The sequence below is a fragment of the Pyxicephalus adspersus genome, chromosome 8 (assembly GCF_032062135.1).
Source record: "Pyxicephalus adspersus chromosome 8, UCB_Pads_2.0, whole genome shotgun sequence".
NCBI classification, from domain to species: Eukaryota; Metazoa; Chordata; class Amphibia; order Anura; family Pyxicephalidae; genus Pyxicephalus; species Pyxicephalus adspersus.
Window position 1 is genome coordinate 49509970 of NC_092865.1, and position 17916 is coordinate 49527885.

General features: G+C 40.0%; 1 long non-coding RNA gene across 1 annotated transcript in view; it reads left to right on the forward strand.

The window, feature by feature from the left end:
• LOC140337032 (uncharacterized) overlaps positions 1-17195 on the forward strand; it is a 70247-nt gene extending 53052 nt beyond the window's left edge. The window contains exon 3 of the long non-coding RNA XR_011921983.1: positions 17082-17195. This is a non-coding gene — a long non-coding RNA (uncharacterized lncRNA). The remainder of the gene's footprint in view (positions 1-17081) is intronic.
• The last annotated feature ends 721 nt before the right edge of the window (positions 17196-17916 follow it).

Here is a 17916-nt window from a genome sequence, read left to right on the forward strand (position 1 = left end):
ACTCATTGCTCTAGAGTAATTATGAAGGAGATGAGCTTGAAATGAAAGTGTAAAGTTTTGAGTTATTATTTCAGCATTTACTTACAAGTATATTTGGGGTACTTTTTGTAATTTGTTGATTGCCCACTAGAGGGAGCACATGGTCAATTAGCAATAATTCTGCCTGCGTTTGTTTCACATCTGCTGAAATAAGGTATCAGCCATACAAGGGATTTATTTTGTTTGGTAGTGGCCAAACACATAGATATCTGTAATATAGAAGAAGCTGTTAGGCACAATCACTGTGTAATTCTGCAAAGCAGGAATCAAAGCTTGAGAATATAATGAGTCTATGTGACTACATTGTTGTATACTAAGCTGCTCCTTACTAGTCTTTAAAAAACCTAAAGAGAAACTTATAGAGAGGTACCTTTATATACAGGATAGCAACCAAAATATCATATTACGTTGATATATAAACAAAAAATATATTCCTAAACCTGAACTCTTTAAAAGACATAATGAATGCAGCTCCGTAATAATACAACAGTGATTTTTTTTCATGCAAGCAGTAACTGAATTTAAGTTGATATCAACTCTTCTGCAGAACATAAATTGCACTGGGAGAGGGAAAAGCTGCACAAGTATAATAGGGAGTGATGCTGTGCAATGAACAAGCTGATTGGATAGGAGAACAGAGAGGGATCTGCTCATCAGTCTGCTGCTTGTCCTTTCTCTGTCCAATAACAGAGTAGGGGAGGGGCAAGATTGCATGTAGGTAAGTGAAAATCAGGTCTGCTGCCCTGCCAGAGAATGCTGGGAATGTGCAGGCCTAAGTACTGTACCTTTGAAATATATACCAGCACCCATTCATTTACTTTATGTGTATGTTCAGCCTTTTGCCTGGAGTGCAGCTTATACATATATATGGATGTGTCTCTGTCAAGTATAAATTAGTCCACACCATGTAGAAACGGCGCCAATTTCATCCTCTCATTAATCGTCTTTCCAGAAACAATTTGCGCATTCGCTATAAATCCCCCTAAACCACCAGAGGGCGACTAGGATGGTTTTATAACAAGTCGGAAGCCAGTAATGAAAAAATGAAAAAAAAAATCTAATTTTCCTTGTAAAATCAGCCATTATTTTTACATCGCTCAAGCTGTTCCGTGCTTTATTTCTTGTTAAATCTTATAGCACTTTGCAGCTGCGGAGAAGTGTTTTTGTGAAATGGCCTTACGCGCATGGGAAACATTCAGCCGTTTGTTGATTAACGTTTTAATTACAGACGGTCAGTGCTTCTTAAAGAGATATTGCCTTCTTAAAAAGTAGTTTTGTGTGGGTTGGACCAATATTTGGGGATCACCAAGGTCAAGTGTACAATGCCCTGTGAGTATTGGTCCAATGAGAATGGACTATTTTATTTTTATGGGTCCTTGTCCAGAAGATCACGCTCCCTTCTCTGACAATTAAACTGGGAGTGAGAGCAATTCTATTCAATGTGAAGGGAAATCTGACATTGACATTGTTCCGTCTTAAAGAGTCACTTTTCCTTGAGCTCCCAAAATTCCATTCGACAATGGCTTATCGGTGCCAACAGACACATCAACAAATACCCAGATAGGGGATTTGAATCTTCATTATTCTATCGAAAACTTAAAAAAGTTATACATACACTTTAAAAACCCAACAGAAGTTTTACCTCTACCCAATCCTCCCCAAAAATTATATTTGCATAATACTTTGTATAATTTTATTATTATACAGTATTTATATAGCGCCATCATATTGCGCAACGCTGTACAAAGTCCACAGTCATGTCACTAACTGTCCCTCAAGGGAGCTCACAATCTAATTTCCCTACCATAGTCATATGTGATTAATGTAGTCTAAGGTCAATTGTTAGGGAGAAGCCAATTAACCTAACTGCATGTTTTTGGGATGTGGGAAGAAAACCGGAGTACCCGGAGGAAACCCACGCAGACTGGGAATCGAACCTGGGACCTAGTGCTGCAAAGGCCGGAGTGCTAACCCCTGAGCCACCGTGCTGCTAATTTTATAACATTGTATCATTTATACTGATCAACCAAAACCATAAAACTATCTGTCCAATGTTGCGTAGGATGGTGAACCATCCAGGCATGCACTTCACAAGACCTCTAATGGTGTCTTGTGTGGACCAAGACATAGCAGCAGATCCTTTAACCCCCCTGGCGGTATTCCCGAGTGTGGCTCCGGGTGAAAAAAGTGGCATTGTAAAGATCCGACCTGCTCCCCATGATCCAGCACTGTCCTCCAGCGATGCCGGACGGCTTCTGTGTCCCATGGCTTCGTATTTCCAGTGTAATTGATGTGATGCGTGAAGCCTTGGTACGCTGGGGAGGTGTGGCCTGGTGGAAATTTAAAAGCAGATTACATTGTAATCTGCTTTTAACACATTGATTACAGTAATAAAGTGATAAAAAATACATCTAAATAATAAATATTTACTTAATACTAATTTACCAATAATATTGCACCCTTGTTTGGATTTAGTGTTTTAGATTTGGTTGGTGCTAACCACTGCATACTTAAAATGACCCACAAGATTGGCTGTTTTCAAGATACTCTGACCCATTATCCATCCATGACAGATTGACCCGTGTCATAGTTTCTCAGATCCTTACACTTGCCTATTTTCCTGTTTTCAACACATCTCCTTCAAGAACTGGCTGTCCCCTTGCTGCTTAGGATTCCCCATCTTTTGTTTTTTGGACCATTGCAACCAGATTATAATGTTATCACTTCACTTGAGTTGGCTCAGTGACTTGCACTCTTGCCTTTGCAACTCTAAGGTCTTGAACTTGGATCTTGGCCAAGACACCATCTGCAAAGAGTTTGTATCTTCTCCCTGTCTTTGCAGCACTGGGGTCCTGGGTTTGACTCTCAGCCAGGACAATATCTTCAAGGAGTGGGTATGTTCTCCCCATGTTTGCATGGGTTTCCTCCAGGCAGTTTGGTGTCCTCCCACATCCCAAAAACATACCATTGGGTCAATTGGCCTTAGACTGTGTTAATGATATATGACTATGATAGGGATATTAGATTGTGAGCCCCTTTGAGGAACAGTTAGTGATATGGACTTTGTAAAGTGCTGTGTAATATGTTGGCGCTATATAAATACAAGATAATAATAATATATCTATTGGCCATTATAAAGGAAACACGTCCATGTAATTTCCCATATAAAATATTATATTTTGATCATTCTGTCTAGTAAAAAAAAAAATGTTTTTTTTGAGGCGAGGCGTGATGGTATTAGGAACTCAGCACCTGTCAGGAGGAAAATCTTCCTTCCACCGCAGAGACCTTTCGGAAGAAATATTTGTATTGAGACAATAGCTGCATCTCCTCAGCTGCAGTCAAGCATTTAATGACGATAATGGCTCACACAGGCAGCCATGCCTCATTAGGTAATTGAGTAGGAAGACGGAGTCAGGTGAATTTGTCTAGGTAATAATCAGTGACTTTTCTCAAATTTGAATAGATTGAAAGCAGGAACTGTATTTTACACAGCCGCGCAGATGGGGGGAATATCTTAACTTTTTTTTATCGAGCTGTTTATACAGGAGCTGAGCGCCAAACCTTTGCTTATCGGCATTTTGATTGTTCTATCACTGATTGCAGTCCAGATAATTGTGAAACGAGCACTTTTTATTTCGACAATGTGCTAAATAGCTTGTCAGATGTTTGTTTTTTCATGGTTAGGTGATGCTGCTGACTTAATGGATTGATGGCTTGAGGTCCTTCTGCTGCAAAACCAGAAACTTGAGTGAATTAATAGGCTGGCTTTTTTATGATATCATTGGCTCCTGCTTTGTTTAAAAAATAGGTTGGGGTCCCCATGTTATTTAAACCAGACCCTTGGCCAGACAAAATGGGTAAGCATGCTCCACCTTTTACCAAACTCTTCCTTTAACATTGGAAGTTCCAGAGTTGAGGGACAGAGACACCTCTCTACATCCAACTTCGATGTGGATAGTTTGTTTGTGGAGGGGGGAGTTGGATTTAACAAGTAAGTTCACATCAATCATGCCATCCAGCGAAGAAAAACCACATCATTGATAATTGATAGTACCACATCATTGATAATTGATAGTATTTTTTTTTAAACTGGGTGTAGGTGGGTGGCTGTAGGGGTGGTGCCCCCTGTATTGTGACCCAACTTTTCAGTAACCACCCAAAAACAAAAAAAAATACTAGGTGGTACACCCAGCTAAAAGGGGCTGGGGAGAACACTGATAATGTTTACATTCCAGTCTCAATAAAAGTAAACTGGGCATATTTCTAGGAAATTACCTGAACAGTGCAAAAAATAGGCGCTTTCTACAAAACTTTATCATAGCATGGAAATGTACGTTGTATTGCAGAATTAGTTACTGACTTGCATACTTGTCCAAATCAGAATGACACATTTTCAGGATGCTACACTTTCCAATGAGATCGCCTAAAAAATACCTTGCTATACCTTGCTATACCTCTGATGAAATTCAGAGAGTATACTAATCTACATATGTTTGTTAGCTTCCCAGTATGAGGGTCTTCTTCTGTGCACTTGGAACCCATCCATGATGACCAGTCTTGAGTCTTCGCCAACTAGTGGTTGCTACTGTGCACTGCAGCAAGACCATGCTACAGCTGACACCTGAACCTCATTATTTACTTCTATAGCGAGGTTTCAATTACCACTCACTGCCTGATGTTTGTTTGTCGTAGCTCCCTAGATTCTGAGCTTGATCTCTTCTTTTGGCTCTCCATCATCTTTTGCCTATCTGACTTTGCTTTTGAATCTGGACACCTTCTCTAACATTGATGCTTTCTGCTTACTGTTGAATAGATCCCTCAGTATAGCTTTGCACAGTCCAGTAACTGTAAAACTGGGAGCTTGCTGACCAAAAATGAGAGCAGATTGCAGACAGTTAAATCCAATGGTGACGTTCTTGTATTACTCAGCAGGCTAGGGGTGGCTTAGTGACCAAACCTCTCATGCTTAACTGTGATAATGAAAAGTGAGGTTACCAACCCAGCTATGCTGTCTGGAAGGGGTGCCAAAATCATAGCTGAACCAAAATGCATTTTGGGAATTCATAACAGATCCAATGCTAATTACACCCTGGCCATGGAGGATGGGCAAGGCACAAAATGACTTATCATTGCCATATTGTAATGCTTTCGACTTGAACGAGACTACCCAGCATCGCGCCGTACGCTTCACTGATTCACTACTCAAACTTTAATTAAGTATACATTAAGCAACTCCCAGTTGGCCGCCTTATTTGTTCAGTCTTGCAACATATAGAAATTAACTGTTCGCCTCCCCCGCCTCCCGCTGGGCCCAATTTTTTTAAAGCCGCCACCTCCCGTCGGTCCTAAGTGGGTTAACTGCAGCCGGAGATAATAAAACCTGCCGTAGGTAAGTCAACTGAAGCAGAATGCTTTGAAAAATGCTGCTGGCAACTTCTCTGTAATAACTGCCTTATTAATGCCTGAGATGGCTAAAGATTGTTGAGCTGCTTAATTGGCATTTAACCATATAGTTATAGGGAGGGTGATTACATAACCATTAATTGCTAAACTGCTGATTGACATTTAATAAGTAGGATAATGACCAGCTAGTAGCTACCTTCTTATCTTTGCCGGGCGATGATGCCAATTTAATGCTTAAATGCCACTTTCAATTAGATTAAAAACAATGCAAGTTTAATGTATCAGAAAGTAATTAAACATTTGTTGTCGGCGGTGCCAACTGTGAAGGCAAGGTATCGTGTACGCCATGTCCAGGGCCTCTCGCCAGGGGTCTAGAAGAGAACCGGGGAAATGTTATTTATTTATTTATTGCGAGTAATTTAGAATTGCCTTCTAAAATGTTGAATTTGGCTACTATGGAGAGCGGCAGCTGTCTGCTTTACAAAAACAAGACCGCGGCATCCTTCCAAGGCTAGTAAAAGGAAAAAAAATAAATGACAGGGAATGTGAGCATTTATAAACCACACAAAGGCACCACGGCTGCCACATTGTAACAGATACAGCTAAATGGAGATATAATTGAACGGTGCGCCAGGGATCCTTTGGCATTGTTTTCTTAAGTCTTGGCATCTTCGTGGCCGGTCTGCCACTTATGTGTCCCAGGAATCCGGTAACCTGATAAGATGGAAGAACACTGCTCAGAACTTGGAGGCAGATAACAGACATCCCCCAATGAGTTTACATGACTTCCTATGCATGTGACACCCTGCTCTCATAAGGATGTTTTTAACTATCACATTTAATACTCATTCAATTACTGAGGAATGGGTGCAGGGCTCCGGTTCTGGACATGGAAGTCCATGTTATCAAACATTTTAGAGAAAATGGTGCCCTAAGCTAAAACAGGGTTCCAACTGCATAGCATTTCAGGTCACTGCACCATTTGAGGGGATGGAGAGGGGCAAACTGGCAAATGCCCAGGATACCGATTTTCTAAAACTGGGGCTATGGAGAAAATGGAGACCTTGGCCATTTTGCCTGCCACCCCCTCAAACCAGCCCTGGTAAGGTCAAATAAGTTATGCAACAAAATTGCCAATTTCCAAAAAAACACAAATAATTATTTTGTACTAACTCTAAACTACTAACTTTAAACCAGGGCTGTCCAGTTGTCTGGGGCACTGCAAAGACAGATGGTGGAAGGGGTCATTATTAGGCCCTTAGCACTTTAAGTGAGTGTTTTATTACTAACACTCACAATGGGGGGCTCAGTCGGTTTTTTTTTTTTCAATGTCTTGATTATCACTTTGTAGAGATCACGGCTTCTACATTGGCCACCACAATTAAAGTCTGGATATAGGAGTGGGGATTTGTTACCTAATTATAAAAAGTAAAACTTCCTAGATAAATCCCAGAGTGAATACTAGTGGTGGTTGTCTAGTTCCAATCAGATTTGATTTTGACTTGGATCTGAGCTAATGTGACTTTGGATTGAAACTTGGACTGTCCAAGCTCAAATTCTGAGATTGGATATCCGGCATGTGAGGATAAGTGCCCATGTTAAGAATGATAGGCTGCCCTATTGGTGCACCTATCTGCATCCTTTATAATACACTGCAGGGTATAGATGACCCCTGGCTGGATTGATTGACAGCTGTCAACGTCCAATGGCTGGAATGGCTAAGCCGATTAATTATTAATGAGCTCCAAATTTAGGCCAAAAAAACCTTTGCAAAAAAAATTCGGAATTTCCAAATTGGCCAGATTTCTTGACTCATTTAAACAAATTTCATCAGTCTTTGATTTTGTTCCCTTCCACTTACCTCTAATAGCTAACCTATGCTAATGTTTGGTCTAGTATGGCTATAATTAGGCTGTGAGGGTAATAGTGATGGGACCCTGCTTCCTCAGGTCCTCATGACTAGTACACCCCACCATTTTCCCCAATTACATAGCAAAGACTTCATCCCATCTTGAAGCAATATACTCAGAATGGGGTCCTGGCATTGTTTCGCTGGCCTGGCATTGTCTTGCTGGCCTGGCACTTCCTTGCTGGCAGACTGGTACTTTCTCATAAGCTTGCTGCAGTAAATTAGACCAACTTCCCGGACAAACATAATTAACAGTCACCATAACTCAAATTCACGAGCTTTATAACGATTCTGCCAGGGAATGGTCCTGACCACCCAAGTTGTTTCACTTAGTCCCACGCTGTTGTCTCCCCCACCGCATAATGTGAGAGGGGAATGCAGAAAAGTGAAACAACAGCTACAAACCGATGCCTTAAATTAAATTTCAAAACAGTTTAATTGCTTAATTGCTCAGTTATTTTGTGCAGTTTATTAAGAGAGCCATGGCATAGGCAGCCGCCGCGCCGGCAGTGCAGAAAATTGACATTTCAGCCGCAGGGAATTGAGCGGAGTGGGCAGGCCGGCCGTACCCAGAAATACTTTCCAAACTAATTGAACAGACGTTGCATTAACTCATGTGTGCCGTTATTTTATTTATTTATTTCTCTAGTTTTTTTTTTATCCTTGTCGTTGGCCTGCATGGCTGCTGGGTTCTTTGGCCTGGAAAGTTGTCAGTTCATTCTAGGGCGTGATTAATGTGAGAGAACATCGCAGATAGGAATTTGAGGAGGCGTTGGAGGATGGGCGCTGGGTAATGCCGCCATTCTGGGAGTAGAGCGAGCATGTGGCCTGCAACTATTCCTTGACCTTGAGATAAAAGTGGGGTGTCCAGGTAAGATGGGGCCTCTGAGTGCAATATAATTTTTTTTATTTTCAGAGGGCTGTAAATGTTAAAATACCGCTAGTTAACTTCTGGAAATCTATCAGCCTTACAATTACCTGCATGGAGCAGTGACGGCTCTGCATTGTGACCCAATCAAGCTCTAATGCACCACAGTGCTGTCAACCAGTTTCAGCCTTTGGGTGCTAGAGGGTAGATGATAGACAGGTAACTGGAAGGGGCAGCTGTATAATGGCTCCTTTACATTCCACGGGGCAATCAGAAGTGTGCTCCAGCATTGACTACCGATGATTTCTCAGGAACAACTTACTGCTAAAAACCTGGGCCACTTGTATTCTCTTTCAGGGTAGAACGGAGGGGGACCTTCATGGCAAGATCACCATGGATAATTTTAGGGGTAAATTGCACAGGTGGAGAAGTCTTGGTGAACTACAACTGTAAATCCTGAATGCAACAGAAACTACAGGAAGTTATCAGATCCTTTGGTTTCTTTCATGCTCAAAAGTCTTTTATGCTCAAAAGCCCATAAACAAATATAACAAACGCTTGGTATATTTAACCATAATAAGTACTAGGTAAGAGATGTTCATTGTTAGGATTTACATACCCTTTGTAACATTTTATTCTTTGGTTTGCTGCTGTTGGTTGTGTGACTGCAGATGTTGCTGTCCATGGTGCTGAAAAGCAAGTTTGCTTTATAACAAAATGATACAGAAGTAATTTCATGCCATCTGCTGTGCTCACACATCTCTGTCATTCCGGATGGTAAAATCACTGATATAACAGGGTAAGTTGAGATTGGTCAAATCACTGACCCCACTGCCTTCCCCTACACCTCACCAGTATATATCAGTACATTTGTAGATCAAGAGCACCTGTTATTCTGCACCAATCATTATGGGGAATTAGGAAACCAATCATTCCCTATGGATATAATTTAAAGGTAGACTTGAATTGCAAGATTTGTAGAAATTTTCCTCTCCTGGAAACACCAATACTTCTCTTTCCTTTTTAATGGGTGCCCCAGACAAAGGAAGGGAGGGAAAATGCCCTCATTGGGGGGGTCACAGATAGGGATTGTAACTTTTCCCTATTCTTCCCAAAACAAAAAAATTCTGCTGCAGTCTGATTCTAAAACCAAGAAAAAAATGTCATTTATAGCAACTTACCACTCCTAAATGTGATGGCTACACTACTTTTTTTGCATTACAAGCACAAAAAATATTGTCTGGTCTTGCTAGAAATTCAGTGTCCTGAGTTTTTGTTCTCTATTATTTTTATTCTGAAAATGACTTTTCCCATTTCTTTGTGATGTGTAAAAAGATGTTCTGCCTGGGTGACAACCTCAGCTCCCTTCATATATAGTAGAGGAGGAAGTTGTCATCCCAAGACAAAATATGTGGGCAAGGATAAAGGTAAAAACATGGAAAAATAAAAAACGAATGCAGCCAGCACATCCATGGACTAGTACGTTGCAATATATTCCATTTTTGTTTTTTTTTCCTTTAGATACACTTCAAATAAAAACTGCAAAGTAGACAGAAAATAAATGAGTTTTCTATATAAAAAGAACAGTTTGCAGACACTGGCTAGATACAGATTTTCTTTTTCTATCAACCATGCCCTGACCTATATTTGTGCTGCAATCAAAGTTGCAGGTGCGATGATTGCTTGTTGGAGAGCGCACTGAGCGGAAGGTGAGGGGCCCCGGTAAACACTGGAGGTGGTGCAGAGACAGAGATGGAGGGCTGGGAGCCTCTCTCCTCCTGTGCTAGGAACAACCTTCCATATATCCAGCCTTCATTTTGTGCTTGTTTCTGAAATACAAATCAAAGACACTTAATGCGACAGCTTGGTGGGGAAACATATTGCATTCTTATTTAAGGGGAAATGGCTTATGACGGCGGCACGGGAACCATACATCACTGCTTGTAAAAAATGGTAATTTCTCCCAACAGTGATGGGCTGCCGCCTAATAGCCTATCCATAACCATTACACTTTGATTCTGTCTTAAAGGAGGAAGGTGTACCAGCTCTTCTGATTGGCTTTCTGGTGGGATTTTTCTTTCTTTACTGGAAAATGGAGCAAAAGCCGCCTGTGCTTCCATTTCAGTGGATGAAATTAACTCTTAACATCCATATGGATGCCAGCTCGACTGCAGCTAGGAAGCACTATGAATGTCCTAAATGGACCCTGACCCATTTTTGGCACAAATACTCCCAAGGACAGTTTTAGGCAAAATGCGAAATTGGGAATATATAAAGTGGGGGCCAAAAATGTATGTTATTATCCAGTATTTATATAGTGCCAGCATGTTACGCATCTCTTTACAAAGTCCATAGTCATGACACTACCTGTCCTTTAAAAAGGCTCACAATCTAAGTCCCAACCATAGCCATATGTCTTTACTCCAGCCTAAGATCGATTTGGGGGGAAGCCAATTAACTTAACTGCATGTTTTTGGAATCTGGGTGGAAACTGGAGTACCTGGTGGAAACCCACGCAAATACGGGGAAAACCTGCAAACTCCATGCAGATAGTGTCCTGCCTGAGATTTAAAGCTGGAACATAGCACTGCAAAGGCCAAAGTGCTAACCTCTAAGGTGCTGCCCACCTGTGTGTAAATGTGTAAATGAATTCAAGCTCCCTGACACCCTGCCATTCTTTTAGTCGGGGTCCTGGCAAGAAGATGGGGGTCCAGAGCTAATGCCCTGTAGAGATTATCAGTCAATATCCACCAGGTAGATTGGCTGAGCTGTATGTTCTATCTGTCAGTGACAGATATGGTGTACGGCTCAGGTAATCTTGCTGGCATACACTATACCTATAAGGTTAAATGGCCAAATCTGGGTCACCTAAACCCAGCTTACAAATTAAAAATTTCAACTGGGACTGGGTTTTCCATTCCTTCCAAATTTAATCATCCACTGAAATTTGAAATTTGAAAATCACTGAATCAACACTGAAATTTTTAGTTCCAAACACCTCTATTGCCCAGTTTGTCCTTCTCTAGAGCCAAGTCTGAATTGTCCTATAGAAATATCCAAATTGTTTATGCACATTTTTTACCAGTGAAATCATTTGTAGGCACCCAAAAGCCCAAAGACCGGCCGCAAGCTGGTTCCGTCTTGAATATGATGTCAGATGCCCTAGCAGATTCAGAACTTTCAATGACATGACTCAGTGTAGCAGCCTTCTAGTCTTTTTTTAGGATGGTGGAACCCTTGAAATAACTTTAGGGACTTCAGGGAACCCCTTCTATTAGTACTGTATCTATATCTCACAGTACATTAGCATGGTGGTCCTTGGGAAGAATGTCTCTTACATTGCTTGGGAAGAATGTCACCCTTACAGAAAGCCAAAAAGATCATTGCAATCTTTAAAACTGCCTTGAGAGTCACAAATTGCTAATTACTCAAGGAACCCCTAGCAACCTCTGGAGGAGCCCTGATTGAGATATACTGCTGTGTAGTATTCTACTTCACTTCTCCAGATCTAGCAGCTAGGCAAGAGGTGACGGAGCAGAATAGAGAATAATTAAAATAGCCAATAAAGCCACTTGGTTGCCAAGTCATAATTACCTTTGGTTGAGAATTAAACCCTGACCTCTTTAATAGCTGGAAGGGTCCATGCACGGATCCAAAGTCCACAGTGATCTCCAATGGTATATTGGTTCTGTTCTGTGCATCGATCTCTACATTCTTAACGTTTACACCATTCACCGGCTCCTCTGGAAATCTGCACACAGATAGTTCCAGGGCAATTTCAAAGCTTTAAACACTGATGCCAAACCAGCACAAAAATTGTTAATCTCGATTGTCCCAAAAACAATGGGTATCCAATACTTTTTGAGGATCTCACAGTTTCCTAACACATTTGCCTGACCCTATGTGCTAAAGGTATGAGGCTGATGAAGTCCATGTTGCTGCTTTTAAATTCAATACTATACATATATTATATGGTATATATTAATGATAATAATATAGAAATTATAAAGACAACCATCAAAGAAAAAAAAAATATAATCCAAAGCTGTCACTGTATTTAAAATAATTATAATGATCAGAGGCCATTACTGGGTAGGATGAATAGGACAAAGTGTTTATTACTGTGCAGACACTGATCCTCCATGCTGAGATATTATTTCCATACATTACAGAAAGATACCCTTTCTATTCTGTGTGATGTGTGAATAAAAGGCAGCAGGTGGGCTCAGCAGTATCACCCTAGGGCACCTAGGGGCCACTATAGCAAACGTTGGCGAAGGACTTCTCATGACACATGAGCTGTATTCCGCTTTTTATTCACATGGCCTCCCATTCTTATCACTCAGAATCCCTTTTATTCTCCACTATGAGCTCATCGCCTTTCTTTGGCTGCCTGAAAAATGCTGTAATTATTTTTTTTCCTATGAAAGAACTGATTTCCTGTGTAAGTAAAATATATGCCGGCCTCCTATCAGAGTCTATAGATTACCTCGGTGAGCTCATAATAGCGTGGATCAGATAAATGCTCTCATTAAACGTTGGCTGGGGTGGGTTACAGTGCGCCTGCGAGTCCCCGGTGACTGGCACAGAGACAGAACGGACCTTCGCATCGATTGCAGATGATATTATACAGCGGACAGTGCGCCCACCTGCCTATCGCCAGCTGTAATTTACCAACAATTATGTCTGCAATCAATGTCCTGGAAGATAGGGGACTAATTGTTCTGATATTTACTAGAGATCTGGGGTTGAATGATCACATGTGGGAAACAAGCTGCCCCCGAGCAATGAGACAAAGGGAGAGCGCAATCACCTGAAAGGTTCCTTATTAACCTCATACGAGGCAGTTTATGCAGCTGTGATATATAACAAGCTGTACTTATGGTGTTTAGAGAAGGAATATTCAGCATTAAAGTGCTATTGATGAACCAGCAGAATGAATTCCTCTGTGAGACATTGGCCACGTTATTTAAAGGACAGTTCTGACTTAAAAAGAACTCCGATCTAATTAAAAAGCAGGGTATTGCTTTAATCTAAGATGAAATCTTTAAAGCTGAATTTCAGTCTTGCACAGTTGTACCGGCTTCTTTCCTGTACAGAAAATACTTTCACAGAACATTGTGAGCTTCTCATAATGTACTTTGGAAGCTGCAGCAAGTTAGACAAAGTTTGCCTCTTTTCCTGGCTGGAGGATCTCCAGTATCACCTAGTCCATCCCTCCCCAGCCTGACTGTCCCTGATCTGCCTCTTTCTTTCATTGGATTTAATTTCTTTCAATCATGAAGGCCCTGCATGGGTGTTACCTAGGGTGGCCTGTGGATGCTTTTTATTGGTTGTCCAGGGTAGGGTCCAGATAGGAGTTTGCAGCTTGATAAATGCTGAATTTCCATTTGGCAACAATATGCATCTAGGTTTCACATAATGATATGATAGCCCCCTACAAAGCCCTACATCCATTCCATCCACGAAGGGGGACACCACATACTCACTGCCTTCCCTTCCTGGCCAACCAGACTCCTTGCTGGGATCGGGGTCTGATTAAAATATTAAGAGGAACCTTACATACAAAATGTACAAATTTATGCAATATGAAGAATTTGTGTATTCACAACGTTTCCCTCAAAGCTGGTTAAATAAAAAAAAAAAAAAAACAATTGCTTTCGGGAAAAATTCTATAGATAGTAGCTTGGGGATCAAATTGGGCCAAGACAATGCCAAAAAAGTTCCCACCATAAATGTAGGTTTGGTTTATAAAAGATTCATTTTTTTCCTTGGGTCATGTTACTACAGATACACCTGACTACTAAGTAATTTGGCAACAATACTTCAGGGGCATAATTAACATTAGGGTGCAGAAAATAATCACCTACAGACCTAAATTCAATTTAATCAAACATGAATATACCCAAATATAGTGGCCTAATCTACCAAATTTGGAGTAAAACATTTTTTCCCATCTCAGAGCCCTGCATAGTTACTGTGAAGCAAATCCATTTTCCTGCAACTTGGCTAGGCTTTGGCACCAAATCAAGTCCCTTCCACTGGGCTCCATCAAGATGGGGAAATAATTGCTCAGCCCCAATGTGTACAGACTCTCCTGCTTCCAGAATAATCATCATTTTACTCTGTGAACTCTTCAGAGACGGCCATTAACTTGTGATAAAAAAACTGACAATATTAATTTACCCTTTTTATAATTAATTGTTTTAATGCCGGGCAGAAAAAGAAAAAAATATATAATTTGAATGACTCGGCGGCTGTGATTTAATTGGTAGTCGGGGACCTCTCTTTACTGCAGAGAATTTCAGGAGTTTGCAAGTAAAAGCAATTTGGAGTGATCATTATACTTAGATCATTAAGTACGGAGAATTCTTCTCCAGCTAATTGCTATTGTGTGCTGCCACTATGTGAACCAAGCAGCCACGTGATCTTCTTGTATAACAAGCAAACCTGGCTGTTAGTTTTCTTTATTACTCTAGAAATGTCGGACACTCGGAGTGAAATCAGCCATTTGTAGAATGTATGTATATAATAAGATTAGGAGACTTTACCAGGAAAATGGCCTATCAATTCACTGGATATGTATGGCATTACTATGAATGCTGCTATCCAACACACATCCAACATCACAGGAAATCAATAAAGTTTAGTGACATCATTAGGAATGAAAATCCAATTACGTAAATCATCCAATGCCTAAATCATTAACAATGCAGCATATCCAATTAATAAAGTGACATTTCCTTGTTAAATTAAGGACAATTCCTCTTTTTTATTAATTTTTAATTTAATTAATTTTTAATTAATTTTTAATTTTTTAATATTAATATATGCCACATCCCCATTCACAGTAGTTACAAAGAATACAAATGCAGGTAGATACCCTCAGGACTGTAAAGACATTCAATCAAGCTCAATATACACAGTTGATATATATATAGCATAAAACCTTAATTTATTTAAAACTCATTAAAAACTGCATAAGACCATCAGGTTATTCATTATATTCATATATTGGTCTGTTTTATGTTGATAGGCATTAAACGTTCAACTCGTTTCTATGTCCGCTTCCTTGGGAACAAAGTAGCATCTTTACTTTTTAATTGCTCTCTAGGTTTAAATACCCAGAGGAAAAAAACGATCCTTTCGTGTGTAGGTAAGCCAAATGGACCAAGATATCAGTATAAGAGAGATGCAAGTTCTTGCTCATCAATAGTTCCCCTTCTGTGTCCAAAGAGTTTTCAGCTGCTTCAGCATATCTCCAAATGGTAATAGTTGATATGTATAATATCAATAGTTAATATTAGTATTAATAATAATACTATTACCATTTGGAGATATGCTGAAGCAGCTGAAAACTCTTTGTACACAGGAATGGACCTATTGATGAGTAAGAACTTCAGATCTTGGTCCATTTGGCTTACCTACACACAAAAAGATGGTTTTGTTGGTCTGCGTATTTAAACCTAGGGAGCCATTAAAAAGTAAAGATGCTGCTCTGTTCCTGAGGAAGCAGACTTAGTTCCGAGAAACGCGTCAAAGGTTTAAAGCCTATCAACATAAAACTGAGTTATATATGAAAATAATTAATAACTTGATGGTTTATGCAGTTTTTAATACGTTTTGAATAAATTAGGTTTTATGCTATATATATCAATTGTGTATACTGAGTTTGATTGATTGACATCACTGAGAAGCCAGCCTATGTATTCGCTATAGACAAATGACAAGACTAAGACTATGTATTCACTGTAGCCTAAGGACATTACTGGGAAACCAACCCATCCATTCGCTATATCCTGATAACGTCACTGAGAATGCAGCATATAGATTCATTAGAGATTGATGACATCACTGAGAATGCAGCCTATTCGTTCACTAAAGGCTGATGACATCACTGGGAAACCAGCCTATCTGTTCACTAGAGGCTGATGACATCACTGAGAAACCAGCCTACCCGTTGATTAGATCCTGGTGAGATAACTTAGAATGCAGCCTGTCTATTCACTAGATCCTGGTGACAAGACTTAGAATGCAGCTTATCCGTTCATTAGAGATTGATTACATCACAGAGAGTGAAGCCTATCTGTTCACTGGAGACTAATAACATCACTGATAATGGAGCCTATCCGTTCACTGGAGATTGATGACATCACTGAGAATGCATGAAAGGGGGGAGTATTGTTATATGGATGGTATATGGTATATGGAAAAATGTGTTTTTATTTTGTGTTTTTTGTTTATTTGAATGTGTATCATGAATTTGAGGTTCATTTTGAAAATTTAAATGCAAAAATCGTTGTTTTTTCTATTACTCTGCAGTCCTGTCTGTGCAGTTTTGTTACCTACTCAAATTACAGCAGTGCCAAGGCATTGATAATTAAAAGTTTTCATATTCCAAACAGGCTGAAAATGAGTTTTTATTGAAATCCTTCACTGACCATTGTAGCTATGTGCACAGTGGGGTATTTCATCCTCAAATTTTGCAAGTAGCATTGTTAGAATTGAGTCTCAGCACTTTCTTCTTGTCCTTTTTCCCTTCTTCCTTTATGGGGGTGGTTGTGTTAAGCTATTTAGTTATTGCTGCAAAGAGAAGCCAGTGAAACTGAGCTGCACAATCACTGTTGAAAGAGGGAAGCAAAGGAATCTAAGGTGCATAGTTATTTCTGAGAATGGGTAGCTAATGAGTCACTAATGAGAAGAACAGGTCAGGGGATGAGTGTCAACTGAGCTGATCAAAGCAAAAGAGCTGCAGTAAACTTTGAATGTTACTCCGCAGTGCATGCAGCTGCAGAGATCAGTGATAGTTTTTTATTGTCTGTAAAGGTGCAAAGATTGATTGCTGTTTTCTGGCCACAGGTCTATTGGAAACATGTTTCTATGGAAAGAAGAGGTCCTGATGGAAGCAAAGTCCTAATGGAATAATTTCTCATATGAAACTCTCTGCAGAAATGATCAACAACAAGACTGGTGAGCACTTGATAATAAAGTAGCCTAGACATTCCATGTATGGCACCAATTTAATAGAATCTGTCCCATATACAGCCTTTTCCATTCATCATCATGCTTGTCTACTGGTGCCAAAAATGTTCAGATTGTGGCCCCGCAATCCTTATTGGCCCAAGTTTTAAAAAGACAGACCTTACTACTTTCTTATAAAACTCTGAATGCTGTATCTCTGCCAAAACCCATTTTTAGCGAGCGGCTTTGCTTCGCATACTGAGATAAGAATCTTATCTTTCCCTTGTAAATGTTGGTATATTCTCCTAGCGCACCTGAGCTGACACTGTTCAAATTGATCTGTTGCATGTACTTAAGTGAGTCGAATCAATTAGGGTGATAGAATTCCTATTTGTGTCCCACCATGACCAGATAACCATGGACAAGAATGCCGAAATTGCTTCTCTCCTCACAGCATTATATAGTCTGATTTTAGTAAAGTTCTTTTTATTTACAGAAGGATTTTTTTAGCTTCCTACAAAATGTAATACAAAAGTAAAATGTTTTTCCAAAAGATACAGCAGGTAAAGCATCAATGTCTTAGAAATATTCATAACATGGCGGATTTATGAGATGGTGTCAAAAATCATGGCCAAAGAGATGCCTACAGGACAACCAGGGTTCCCAATTCAGTTGGAATTTTGGAGGTATGGATGAGATGAGTTCAATGATGGCTATTCTGGAGATTATTTGG